General features: G+C 38.5%; 1 protein-coding gene across 1 annotated transcript in view; it reads right to left on the bottom strand.

Moving 5' to 3' along the window:
* The window catches only part of CELF2 (CUGBP Elav-like family member 2), an 806,829-nt gene that overhangs the window by 607,421 nt on the left and 184,647 nt on the right, over nt 1-14,761 (bottom strand). Inside the window, exon 2 of the mRNA XM_036112685.2 lies at nt 6,169-6,207. The gene's annotated coding sequence lies outside the window, so the exon portion shown is untranslated. The remainder of the gene's footprint in view (nt 1-6,168; nt 6,208-14,761) is intronic.

Here is a 14,761-nt window from a genome sequence, read left to right as displayed (position 1 = left end):
GGGTGAGGTCAGAGTATCTTCTGTCATGGAGGAAATCCCTATAGTCTCAGAGGGTAATGAAGAAGAGGAGAGAATTTGGAATTTGGAGGAATGATACAAAGAGAAACTATAGTAGTGACCAGAGACCACAGGCCCTAGCAACTGTGAGTGCCTATTACACTTCCTGCTCCACAGAGCTAGTCACTATTTAGACTTCATTGTCAATCCTATCTCCTCTGACTCCTGCCATGGGACTCTGTCTGGTGCTTGGATTATTATCAACCTGGGAAATATTTTCTGTGGGATTTCATATTTGATTTCAATCATATTTGATTGGATTGGATTTTAAATTCAGTAGAAAAATGTTATGTGTATGTATATAGAGATAATTTTGTTAGAATATATGTATTTCAATGAGTCTGTAGCATCATGTGGAACTGCTTTCACTTCTGTTTAAAATCCTTGGCTGAATATAGGGGTTTCTTTGCAGATGTTGGGAAAACACTCAGTTATTTGTTAATCCAGGGTCTTTGGCAAATCTGTCTTGTGCCATGGTGATGTCTATGGCTTTCTTGGGTGTTTGCTTAGGAGCAAATTCATTGGCATAAAACCATCCTTGAGCAACTTTTGTTAATATCTTTAGCCTCTGTGTCCAAAAACATTTCATAGTAATATGAAGTATATTCAAACTCTAGTTGCAATTTTTCATGTTATGATTTTATACTTTTTTTGACCCAATATAGAGCAAAAGTGATAAAAGATTATGGCACTCCAAAAGGATACCATTCATTTTCTTACAACCAATTCTATCATCTTGGATTAGTCTTAAGGTGTTGATTCAAATGCTAGGGAAGCTAGATGCTACAAATCTTGTAGAGGTGCCATGAATACTCAGTTGTTGGGGAGCAATGCACCCTGGACTTTCTCTGTTCTGGACAAGCAGCAAGTATCCTGTTGGTTTAGTCCATTGTGGTATAAAGTCACCAGTAAATTTGGAAATATAGTTAGCCACAAATAGGAAGAGTCTGGGCAGGATCTGGGCAGCATAGGAGAACGGGGATGATCTATTGGCCTCTTTTCTTTCTGAGTCTGGCCATTGAGATGGCATCTTTGAAATTTCATGGCATTGCTTCAGTGTTCCCTATGTGGAAAAGCAGTTCAGATCTGTTCATAAAGAAGCATTTTATCTCCTACCTCACAGGCTTCTGCAGCATAGGGTCACCTGATAATCCCATGCTGAAGTTACAGGACCACTGTTCTTATTTTGATAGTAGAACAATTAATGCATCTGCTGCCATGTGGAAATGAAAGAAATGCAGGTAAAATACCCCCCAATAAAAAACTCTAGAGTGACCATAACAAAGCAAATTCTCACAACTCAGGGAATCTTGACAAATGTGTTCACGAGTGTTAGAAATGTGGCAGCCACAGGGGCCCTTGCCGGGAATATGTGGCTTAGAAAGAACAACTGTAGAAGTTTTAGATGCCGGCATCACAAGTTAGAATGGAAGCAATGATTCTGCTATCTGGTCCTTTGAGAAGGCCCATTTCTCCTTTTGGCAGAAATTCCCAGACATGCTGGCTGTTCTGATAACTTGTTTCCCCCCTGCTTCAGGGAGTGAATTACCAGTGGATTGGAGAGTAAAGATGTGGGGGTAAGAGAAATTATGTAGATGTTGCATGCCAGCAAGACAAAGTTCAATCCCTTGAGGTCTTTTAAATGGTATTAATTCTAGAAATAAGACACAAAATTTAACCTTTTTATGCTAATAATGATTTCATAAAGAAAAACTCGTTAGTAAAGGTGACAAATATGAAGTTCTATCGAACGTTTAAATTCCAGAATCTCAGTGAATGCCCCAGGGGGATATTTACCTAGCCAATGACTTTCTGATATTATTAAGAAGTAATTTATTCAAGAAAGTCTCCATTCATGAGTTTACATAAGAACAATATCTACTTTACAAAGGCTTGTGTTCTCAGTATAGCACATACCTGATTTACAATGACTTTTGGTTAAAATTTTCATTAGGTTGGTTCAATAGTATTTGATAATTTTAATTTAGTTTTATGAGATCCCAGGTTCCCATTTATAGGAAGAGAAAATGAATACAGAGGAAATAAATTTTTAAAGAGCAAATTTATCTCTCAAATGAGCTCTGCTAATTTCAGCAGTAAATCTCAGGTGGAGGAAAGTTAACCTTTAGTATTTCTTTGGCAGTCCTTTTGGGCATAGACTATGGGCATCCATTAAAAAACAGCTCAGACTCAGATGCTGATATCCATAGTGATTCTATGAGACACCCTTTTGTGAAATGCTGAAGTGGAAAAGGAGCCCCAGGGTTTAAGCATAGGGTGTTTTCATGGGCCTGAGCACAGGAAAAGAACAGTGGTCCTCAGGCATAAATCAGGCCGATGAAAGCAGAACCAAAATAGATGAGAAATGAATGCTACAGGATCCTGAAACAAGGGTTAAGGAGTATACAATTACCAGAGGTCAGGAATTTAGGTAGGACGGCCATGATTCAAGCTTTAGTTGAGAATGTGATATCGGGGCAGACTCAGAGTCCCAAATACAAGATGAGAAAGCCACATCATGGGGCCGATCATTGGCGGATGGACCAGCCCTGACATTGTGATGTGGGATTTGCCCTGCTTGATTGGAAAGGGATGAGTTAACAAGAGGTTGTTATATGTGTGCATGAGCGTACACACACACACACACACAGAAAGTTAAGTTTTTTAGCAACTAATTTTTCTGGTAAAGATACTTGATTTAGACTTCCATGGGGATAACTCCAAACTCTTTCCCAGCTGATCTGCAAATAGCATAGGGCAATGCAAAGTGAAACACTCCCCCCATTTTATCAACAAATTGAATGAACCTAATACTATTTGCCAACAAGGAAGCAAGTCCAACCTCTCACAATATTGTCCCCATGTTGATAGAGGGATTGTAGATGAAATTCCCTGTCACATCATTCAGCAGGGTCCTGAAAATGTAGCTATGGGTCTTTTGTGGGTGCAAAAGACCACAGAAGGCAACCCAGTCCCTGCCACGCCACTACCATTCTGAACCGGCCTCTTTCCTCCAGCTCTTCAGTGAGGGAGAGGACTGCTAAGCAATTATTCAATGAGTTCGATCAATGTAGAAAACCACACTAGATCATTCACCTTCTGTATGTCAGTTTCTGTTTACTGAAGCCTCACTTGTGTTTATTCTCTTTACCTCATTTGTGCAAATGTCCGTGGTCTATTAGGAAATAGACTGTTTCACAACTATATCTGGAACAGTCTTCTGTTTCATCAGTAGGCATCCTGGGCTATAAAGTCAGCCTCAGATCAAGTCAGGATTCAAATGAACATCAACTAAGTTTTTAAGGTCTTGGCCCCTGAGACAGCATATAAAACCACCAAAACCAAAGTCAAAAGCCCTGTGTGTTAGTTGTATATGGATTATACAGTCTGTCTAAAATACATTCTGCTAGAGTTGGCAGTGAATCTACAGAATATATTGTGTGTGATTGTCATTGTCATTATAAGTTAAAGCTCTGTATTTTATAGTATATAATGAAATGAGATGATAAAAGTGACATCAAGCTTTGGATTCTAGTGTCTAAATCACCCATTTTATTCATCAATTGGCAGCTAAATGTCTTTTAAATACTGTGAAAGGTTTTATGATTTAATGTTTGCCTAAAGAACGGAAAGAAATGTGTTAAGCTGCATTACTAAGTAGAATCAAACTCTACTGCATAAAACCATCAGAAGACAGGTGTTTAATCCAGTTTTTTTGGCCTCTGAGAAGAGGAGTGCAGGGCCAAAGTTTGAGCTGATCTATCTACCTCTGGATATCCCATTCCCCGAGGCTCATCAAATCCATGCTATGCACCAAGCAAAGTAAGAGTTTACCCACTTTCTACTACTACATTTAACTTGTTCTGAAAATCCTTTCAAGCTCTTCTTTTCTGCTAAGAAATTGATATTTTGGTCTCTGGTGGTCATTTGTGTTTAGCCTTCTGTCTTTGTTAGCTTTGCTGTGACCAAAGAGAATTCATCACTGGGTAAGAATCTTAATTCACAGTGGTTAAGAGCTCAGTGAAGTAGCTTCCAGTGCTATGAATATTAGGTGCTTGCTAGTTTTCTTGAAAGACCCTGAAGCCTATGCACCTTGTTTCTCTGATTTAGGAGCTTCAGAGCAGGACAATTCTATTCTTGTGATGGAAGGTGGCCTAATTTGACAAGGCATCATTATTTGTGATTTTTATTTTACTGAACTCTCTGTCAATAGAAAGAGCTTCCCATACCCCTCCCCCACATCATTCATATTCCTGGTAAGAATGGAAGAAACAGCCACATCCATTCCAAACTCACTTTGTTTTGACTCCAAATCCAATAAATAATCATGGTCAACCCTCACATTCATGGAGGAGTAAGCCGCTTTGTACCGAGAGCCCCATGATGTTAGGGGACCTGTGACAGTCCTTTTACTCCCTAGAATGTTCACCCATCTGTTGGCTCATATTAAAACAATCCCAATTCTCTATTATCAGTGCTTTCTCCCTTCATCCCAAGGCATGAATGCCAGGCAATATGTGAAAACTGTAACATAGATAAGTCCCCAAGATGTTATTAATCATTCCTCTAGGTGCAGGAAAGTTTTCTTTTTTGTAAGAGTAGGAGGCCATGAAGGCAGAAATTCTATAAAGGGGTGGAGAAAGGAGACCAAGGAGGGAGAAGGATAAGAAACTGAAAATTCAGAGATCCTGGAGACACTCTTGCCTAATGGCCTTTGCCTTTAGCTCTCTTAAAAAACTCTAGGGTTTGACAGGCTCTAAATTTTTTTTTGTCACCCTCTCAATTAGTGAGACTAATCCTAATATTAATGACTGCTGCTGACAATAAAATGTGTAAGATATCTTTCCTCTCATAACCAAGATATCATATATGATCCAGATCACAACTACAACCCAGGCAATGTATATGTATTTTAGGATTAAGTAACTTTTTCCTTTTCCATCTGCGCTCTAAATCTGTGCCATATGTCACCTAACAAGGTATTTTCCATTATTCTTTTATTCAGTTCACTGCATTTTGTTCTTCTTGTCCCTTGAAAATTAGCCTGTCTGTAATCAGAAATCACTTCCATTCACAGTTCAGTGCATCTACTGTAGACGTGGCAAATGTTTGTTTATGGGGCTGGTAATTGGATTAAAACATTGAAAAGAAACAGAAAAATGGAATGTATTGAAAAAATAAAAAACACAAGCATAAAATCAACAAAACCAAAACAAATTAAAAAGCTCTAATGAATAAAATTGCTATTAATGGAAATCATTTATCAGTACAATGTTTCTGAGTCTGTGGTCCTCAGTAGTCAATTGAAATGATATTTAAAAACCTAAGAGAAAAAGGGAAAGGATTCTGAATAGCTTTTCTGTGAGCATGACTTTAAAATGGTTGATTAGTTTCTCTGTATCTTCTGGGCTGTCTTGAGAAATGGGCGGTGCATAAATCTTCACCAGGTCTGGATACGGAAATACCACAGTCAGGAAAGCACTGCTGTGTTAAGTTATTTAAGGGAAATTAATTATTCTTTCAAATTTGGATATTATTATTTAGAACTTGAAATCACAGAAAAGAAAAAATAAGTACGGCCTCTTTCTACCTAGCCTTGCTAAGTGGTATGAACAGGTGATTGTGATGTTGACAGTCATCAGGCATAATGTGCCATTTTGTCAATTCAGGAGTGATGGAGTTGGTGTATAGACTGCTTACAACCTAAAAACTATACCCATAGGCCTAATTTTCTGAACATCCTTCCAATAACCTTATTCAAAGTATTTTTTAAAAGAAGCCAATATTTTAAGAAAACAAAACAACTTGCAACAAAATAAACCAATAGTAGTATAGGAATGTGGAATCAGTTAGTCATACAGGAACGCCGATATCCAACAACAGGTAGGCTTTGATATAAATGGGATCCAAAGAGACAAAGGATCAGACTCAATAGTAAACAAAACCCAGAAGAGAAAAATCCAAAGAGAAACAACAGAACCGTTCATATATTAGAAAGCATGAGAAGCAAAAATCAGATAATCAAATCCATGTGATTAAACCACCACCACTACCTTTAGCAGGTGTCTTCAGGCAGTCCATCTTAAACCTACAGAAGAGGGAGGCTCTTACCTGCTTGGCTGGATCACTCCTTTCCTTAGTTCTGTAGACCTAATGATGAAAAAAAATAGAAGCAATTAAGTTCAGTTCTTGAATTTGAGAAAGGTATTCTATGCTAACATATCTTTTAAAAAAATGCTCATTTTTTTTGTTAAAAAAGTTGCGATAAAAGCAATGTATAAGAATTAAGCAAGCAAGATGAATTTTGGGTTATTTGCCATTGCAAATTGCTCATTGTGCTCACTGACTTAAAGTGAAGGCACAAGTGAAATTTAGTTGTGGAAGACCTCTTCAATTTTCAGAGTAAAATGATCGTGCTGTATTTATTGATTTCTAATTTCTGCCACCCCTGTGTTGATCAGATTTTTACTAGAGTTTGTCTATATTACCTTGGGGATTTTGATGTCTGATGTTTACCTTTTATTTGATCCATATCAGTTGAATTGGGGGGCAGGAAGAAAGTTAATGTCTTTCTGCCACTGAAATTCTATCAGAGATTATTGTGGGAATCTGCTTGGTCTGTTTTCCTATGTTGTAAAATCTAGAACATTAGCTAGTTGTTCTGGTCCAATGCTTACTAAAATCCATTTACTATGTGTAACATTGTTATTTTTTAACCAAGCAATACAAATTGGGTTCTAAAATGTTTTAGATGAGTTACGTTTTGTTTTTGTGATTGTCAGTGATGTAAAATTGATGAATTAGTGAGAAATGAGGAGTATTCTATTATAAATGGAAAACCTGAACCCAATTCTAGAAACCCTGAATCCATTGTCCTAGGCCAGGAATTGGCAAACTATAGCCCGTCGGCCAAATCCAGCCTGCTACCTGTTTTTATAGGACTCATGAGCTACAGATGGTTTTTACCTTATTAAATGGTTAAAGAAATCAAAAGAAAAATAATATCTCATGGCATGTGAAAATTATACAAAATTCAAATTTCAGTTTCCATTAATAAAGTTTTATTGGAATATGGCCACACACATTTGTTTACATGTTGTCTATGACTGCCTTCATTCTACAAAGGCAGAGATGAGTAGCTGGAACAGAGAGGATATGGTCTACAAATTTTAAAATATTTACTACCTGGTCTTTTTTAAAAAAATGTATTGACCCCTGGCTTATGCTGTGATTGATTTCATCTTTGTTAACCCTAATAATTAAGGTTAATCAATATAGATAGGTGAGTGATAGCTTTTATTAAAATAAAAATGACTGTGTTTCATTCTGGGGTCATTTAGGTGACTCATCACCGACCATGAGGGGCAGACTCATGGAAAAATGGAGTCCTTAACCATTTGTGTAGGAAGTTCTAGGCTGGCTTCATTGCTGCACTGTAGTTACTTATTAAATCTACTTTTCATCTTATAACAGGACTTCAAGACTCTCCTTTATATTTGATAAAAATATCTAGAATAGTAACACAGTATGGAATAAATAGAACACAAAGAAACAAAACAATATATAAGTATATATATAATGATTTATATGAAGCATTTGTATGATGTTCAGAACAGAAACAAACTATATTTTTAATGAAAAGATATATATATATATATATATATATATATATACACACATACATAATATATATTTCATATATGTGTAAAAAAGGATTAATCTTGCTCCAAGAGAGGTCTGGCCTTTGCCCTTTCCTCTTGGGAGATAATTTATAAGCTTTTGGAATATGTTGCCTGATGATAGTGTCATTGTTTATCTGGAGGCCAATATGATTTACATGATTTATGGCACCTAGGGGGGCCTTGGATCATGGACTATCACCTCAACTTCTAGAGAAGCTGAAGACAAAGGTCAGCCCAGCAGATGATCAACATGTTTATGTGACTAAGTCCCAAAAAATTTGGATGCCAAGGCTTGGATGGGCTTCTATGGTTGGCAAGACTATGTACATATTGTTACATGTCATCTCTGGGAGAAGTAAACCCTGCTCAACACAACTTCCCTGGGAGGAGACCACTAAAAGCTGTGCACGTGGAGCCTTCCTGGACCCTGCTCCATGTGCTGCTGTCCTTGGCTGTTTTTCTGTCCTTTCACTGTAATAAACCATAACCCTTGAGTATAGCAACATTAGTGAGTTCTGTGTATTGTTCCAGCAAATTATGGAACCCGAGGTTGGTTTGGGGGACCTGCTAGCTTACAGCTGTTGTCAGAAGTGAGGGTGGTCTTGGGGACCCCTGAAAACTGTAGCATATATACACTTTTAAAATTTGTCTATACACATACATACATATCACCAAAAAATCACATTATGGTTATTGGAGTTGTATAGTGGGCATGACATGTGGTTTCTAGGATGCTAGCATCCAAGGAGCTGATGGTGGTTAAATAGATACTAACATAAAATTATTCCTTAAGCTTTACATATACATTTTATACGCTCTTCTGTATTTATGATATCTCAATATTTTGGTTAAAAGAGGTAAAAACTCCCCATAGAGCATGTTACTATAAACCCACATAGGCATACACACACACGAGGTCCAGTGTATGACTGAAAACATTCAGCTTCAAAAAATGTTGCCATTCTGTCCTCAGTTTATTACTCAAGGACTATTACCTATTTTTCATAAAAAAAGTCACTTTGTTGTTCAAGGATCAAAATCACAATTCCCATGGTCATGTGCTAGAACATTGGTTTTAGTTTGTTTTATTTGCTATTTGTAGTCTTGGAAATTCTGTCCCAGTTACATGTGTATCTTGGAAAGGAATGTGTGAGTTCTCTTGTTTTGACTTAGTTGTAGCAGAATGAATGACCTCTGTACAGGTTAGATGAAATGACCAACATCTTAGCTACACAGGAGAGTCACATATGATCATAACAACGAACTATAACTTCCTCCATGAATAAGAACTGAGATTTCTCTCCCCTTTTCAGCACCTACCCCATTTCTGGAAATATTGTGTGCCTGGGTAAATAATTTTAAACTGATTGACCACAAGGAGGATTTAAACCCATCAACACTAGGTCCTCTGTGTCCACAGAGATCCATCTGTTTCCAGTTTCTAGACTCTTTGCAACCATTGCCATGTCTACACAGCACAGGCAATACTGTCATATAGAGAGACCACCACCATCTTCCATGCAGGGAAGAGTGGCTTGAAAAAAGCACATGATTCTATACAGACAGATCACTGAACTTCTTTAGCAGTTGCCAAGTGCTTTGTGTCTGACAAATCTGAGAGCCCCATAATAGAGATGTTTTAATATGGTACCAGGTAAAGTAATTTTAAGTATTCATTTAACTTCTTAAGGTATCAGATATAATGTACTGACCTTTAAAAAGAACCTAAAAATCAATAGTTTGGAAATATTTTTGCTAGATGTTGGGTGCATGAATATCTCTTATAAAATAATAAAATTATGGGTAACAAAGGCAAAAGATTGTAACAACTGATGGTAACTAGTTGCATTGAATAGTCAAAGTATGCCAAAGTAGAGTTTTGCTACAGACCTTTATCAGTGGTCTGCTCAGACAGAGGGACACATATAGACTGAAGACAGAAACATACTGGGTCATCTTATAAAGTAACTGTCTTTTTGAAGTCACCCAGATCCACGGTCAGAAGCCAATTCCTGGTAATTGCATTATCTGGGCTTCATCTGATTCCATTGTTCACATGGCTCCAAATAATCAGGCCACTCTCATTGATTAGTGGCTTGTTCTGGCCAACTGAACAACTCAATCAAATTGACCCTATGGCAACTTGTTTCATTGTTTAGCAGATAGCAGTTAGGATTCCCCCAAAGCCGGAGTCAGCCAGATTTGGGCCATTTAAAGCACTCAACACAAGGCTGCTTCCAAGGAAAGAACGTGGTGGTGGAGAGCAAACCACTGGGTAGCACCACCGCATGCTCTTAAAGATGGAGCTCGGACACGCTAAGGGAGGTTCTCACAGGTTATTGTGTGTGACAGTCACAAGTTCATGGAACTTTGGTAGAAATGCTGATTCCCAGGCCACATTCCAGAGATACGGATTCAGTATTTTGTATTGGGGCCCCAGGGATATGCATTTTCAAGAACTACCCAAGTTATTCTCCTATTGATGGTCTCAAAGAAACTTAGAAAAACACTAACCCTAAAATGTCAGAACTGCTTCTAAGCTTTGAAAAGGGCCAGCTGGTTCCTACTGTCACCATACAATTCATGTGCTTAAGGCCAGGACCTTTTAGTGGCCTCACATTCTATGACCCAGTAGAAAAGGTTGCATCCGATGGTCCTGTCCACAAGCCATAAGATTCATCTGGCCATTATATAAATGGTGCTTACTTGGCTTCTATATAATTTTGAGGATGTGAAGGATGTGACCCTCTGAAAGCATCTTATTAACATCATGTAAATGTATACTCTAATGTCCCCAGAGAAGAATCTTGGCAGATTTCTTTCCCCAGACTGTACATTGCTAATGGTCATCATTACCTTACAGCTATCAAATAAAACCATGAGCAGCTGGCCTCAACTGGTCTGCTTTGTTTTTTTTTTTTTTTTTGGACTATATTAAAAGATTTTATATTGTTAATAAAGGGAGACAATTAAAGGTTAAGTATTTAGTTCATCCAGCCCTCAGAATAATGACTAATTATAAAGACAGTTTCAGTTTAATTCCCCAAATTTAAATTTGGCATTCACAATTATTAAAAGTGTAAGAGCTAAACTATAAACAACCCATTTTAAATTTTGTCAAGTTTTAATCAGAATTTTGTTGCTTGGTAAGTGACCTGTTTTGTCTAATGGTCACAGCTGGGCTGGCCAATCAGTAAGGGTATTATTACTCTCACTGGAAACTCAAACTGGGACTGAAAGTCCACTTAATCTAATTCAACAATTGTATGTGGAGTATGTGCTATGTTTAAAGCATGTATGAGACTCAATCCTTGCCTGCAAGAGAATGAAATCTCAAATAAGTAGCAATAATATTATGAAACATGTGTAAGATCTTGAAGAAAAGTTCAAGTGCCTAGGGTTCAGAGGGAAAGGAAAGGCTATCTTGTGAGGATAAATGAACATGTATAAAAGGGGTAGTATTAGCAAAGGCAGTTAAGCATGGGCTGAGTTGTGGAAATGCGGACTCCAATCTGAGTGGTCTGCAGACTGCATTTTGGGAGTGATAGTAGATGACAGACCTGTTATCCTTCCATGTGTTCGAGTCCAGGCCCCTTGCAAGGCAACGCTAATTTCAGATTAGGATCAAAATTTGCACAACCCCTTTAGAAAGAATATGCCATGAATAGTTTGGAAATAAAATCATGGCATTTAGCTTTCCACGCTGTAGTCTTGTGGGAGCCAATGAGATGTTGTTCTGTTCCCTAGCTCTGTAAACTCACTTGTCTTCTCTGGGTCTCCATTTCTCCACCCATGCAATACCTGATCTCAAAGGAACATCAGCATAATAAAAACTTTTATTTGATTAAGAGCTTACTCTTCTCAAAACAACCCATATGTTATCTCTTTTGATCTATATAACCAATCTTTCAGGGAATTGGGGCTGACATTTTAATCTCTAATTTTGCAGGTGAGGAAAGTAAGCTGAGAGAAGAAAAAAGCATATTGTCTGAGACCACGCTGCTTTCGTTGAGAGGGCCACAATTTAAACCCACATCTACTGCCACTAAAAACCACCATTAAGCTGCCTCTCCTCACAGTGAGGAGTGAATAGGGTGGGTATACAAATATTTTGTAATAGAGACAATGTCAAAACTCCGTGAACTATAACCCAAGTAATATTCTTGTTCAAGTTTCTAGATTTTCTTATGTGTAATTTTTAGGAAAAAAAGAAATCATTAAAAGCCAAACAAAGAATCATAAAAGGACAACAAATAAAAGTTAGTTTCAGAGAAAGTAAAATAAACATAGTTGGGTCAAGCAGATATTAAGTGCCTCTGATATAATGCAACACTTAAAACATATGTTGTTTTTGGCCCAAAATGCTTAACACAAATTTATCAGCCTCTAAACTGCACCTTCCACTTTATAGAAAACATAACAGATAGGGGAATAAGCTAAATGGCACCAATAGGAAGCAACCAGTCTAAATCTGGAAGGTGGGGCATTCTGGAGGGACAACTTTCTTGGCTTTCTTAACAGATGAAGGTCCCAAATTGGAGGATGGGGTTGAGCAATGCAGGGATGGGTGGGAGGGAAGGATTGAAAAGAGACCTGAGGAGAATCTGGGGTGCTGTCCTAACTGCAGTGATGATCTCACCGATGACTACATTGTACGTTTTAAGTATGTGCAGTTTATTGTACGTCAACCACACTGCAATAAAATCTACACTTTTCTGTACCACGAGCTAACAGTGATCTTCTAGAATATCATGGTCACTTCCTTATTTCAAATTCTTCCAAAAAAAATTTCTTCAACACAACCGAAAATGCCCTTAAAATGAAGTCTTGGGGCGCCAGGGTGGCTCAGTCAGTTAAGTGTCCAACTCTTGATTTCAGCTTTGGTCGTGATCTCAGGGTTATGAGATCGAGCCTCGTTTCAGGCTCCACACTCAGTGGGGAATCTGCTTGAGATTCTCTCTCTCACTCTCTCTCTGCCCCTCCCCACCACACGCTCTCTCTCTCTCTCTCAAATAAATCTTTTAAAAAATTTTTAAAAATAAAGTCTTAATGCTATAAAACAAAATAAAATAAAAAATCCTAGTCGATACAGTTGATGGTATTATAATGGCGTTGTATGGTGACAGATGGTGGCCATACTTGTGGGGAGCATAGCATAAAACATACTTATCTAATCACTACATAACATTGTGTGTCAACTATACTTCAATTAAAAAAAACATTAAAAAAAACAAAAAATCTGTTAAAGATGTAAATGGTGGAAGTGATTCACAGAACTGAAGAAATGCTCATTCTAAGTTCTGGATATCTGAGTCTCCCCCTCTAGGCTGGCGTTTTTCCTGGATTGTCCATTTCATCCCTTTGAACAGTAGGAAAAACTAAAGGACTGGTTCAGCTGCTTTGGAGAATTTGTGCCTCTTCAGGGCACATAATTTGAGCAGTTAATGTAGTCAAAAGGACTAATGTAAGGGTGTGCAGAGAATCATGGGTTTAGGTTTCAGGGTAAAAAGCTAAAATGAGATACCCTGCAAACTCCTGACTGGAAAATGGTAAAATGGTATGGGATATGCCCCTGGAGAGCTGAAAGTCTCAATTTTATTTCAATCTGAGCTTTCCGATTCCACCTTATGCACTTATCCCAGGTGTTCCAGTGGATTGGGACGAATGCATGTGCACTCACAGAGGCCCCTTTGAAAAATCAAATTTGCATAAGCCCACACACTGCAGAGTGTTTAAAAGATCCATCAATAAGTAGAATATTGCTCCTGCAGATAAAAATAAAAAGACTCCTTGAAATTTAGGGAACATATTCAAAAACTTCAATAATGCTTTTTAAGTTATAGGAAATATTGCGACACTGATTTAGTTGTAACCAGCGTGGCAACCACTCCGGGGGCCTCTCCCACTGAAAAACATCTCCGTTTCAATGTGCCAACACCTGTGAACACTCGCCCAAAGCTACAGATACCTATGCTTTCATTTATTTGGAAGAAGCTAAACGCAGGAATGCATTCTGAATGTATTATTTTTTCTAAAACAAATGCTTGTTCGATTTTCACAACATCCACTGATAGAGGCAGTCCCTAAAATAGAAAGCTGGCCCCAGACACTCATCTTGATTCTATCCTGTAATTCTTTTTAAGTTACCTGTTTGAGCAATAATAACTAACAGCCATCGTCATAATGCCAGTGGATTGATTCATTTATTCAAACAGCGCGGTGCCGTTTGACCTGTCTTAAAACATTTTCAAATGAATCAGGGACCCTTTGGATTGCCCAGAATGCATATTCATTTTCCTTTCTAGTCACTGCTACTCCGTCAGGTTCCCATCTGATGTACTTCGGGGGGCCTTTGGCTTACTAAATGTAGGCTGAGGTGCGTGTGGGAAAACGCACGTGCAAAAACAATCCTCAGAATAGGCTCCAAGGTGAACTAGCCTCTTTCTTGCTGGCACACAACCTTCCCCTTCAGGTAGGAACCTTGTCTGTTTCTTTTGTTTCTTCTTCTTTTTTTTAAAGATTTTCTTTCTTTATTTGAGACAGAGAGAGAACAAGCAGTGGGGAGGGGCACAGAGAGAGAGAGAGAGAGAGAGAGAGAGAGAGAGAAGCAGACTCCTTGCTGAGCAGGAAGCCCAATGTGAGGCTTGATCCCAGAACCTGGAGATCAAGACCTGAGTCAAAGGCAAACGCTTAACTGACTGAGCCTCATAGGTGCCCACATTGTCTGTTTCTGAGACAAGTCCCTCACCCTCTGCTACTCCCATTGTCACTTGAGACCTTTGCTTGGTTTCTTGGACTTCGCTCAAGGGGAGACATGATGGGGATGGCTGGAGGTGACACGCAGGTTAGAGGCAAGGCTACCACCAACGTGTGGCTGCCCGGGGCTGTGCAGGGTGCTGGCCGGTGAACTTCCTTCCCCTGACTCACGTCCTCTGGGGCGACACTGAGCCCATATGGGCCTTTCCACCCGGAACTGATTTGACCAGTGAGAATCTACAAATCTACTCAGTCACTAGTGCCTG

The sequence above is a fragment of the Halichoerus grypus genome, chromosome 6, assembly GCF_964656455.1.
Source record: "Halichoerus grypus chromosome 6, mHalGry1.hap1.1, whole genome shotgun sequence".
Classification (NCBI taxonomy): domain Eukaryota; kingdom Metazoa; phylum Chordata; class Mammalia; order Carnivora; family Phocidae; genus Halichoerus; species Halichoerus grypus.
The sequence above is the reverse complement of the archived record's forward strand: the minus strand, read 5'-3'. Positions and strand labels throughout refer to the sequence as shown.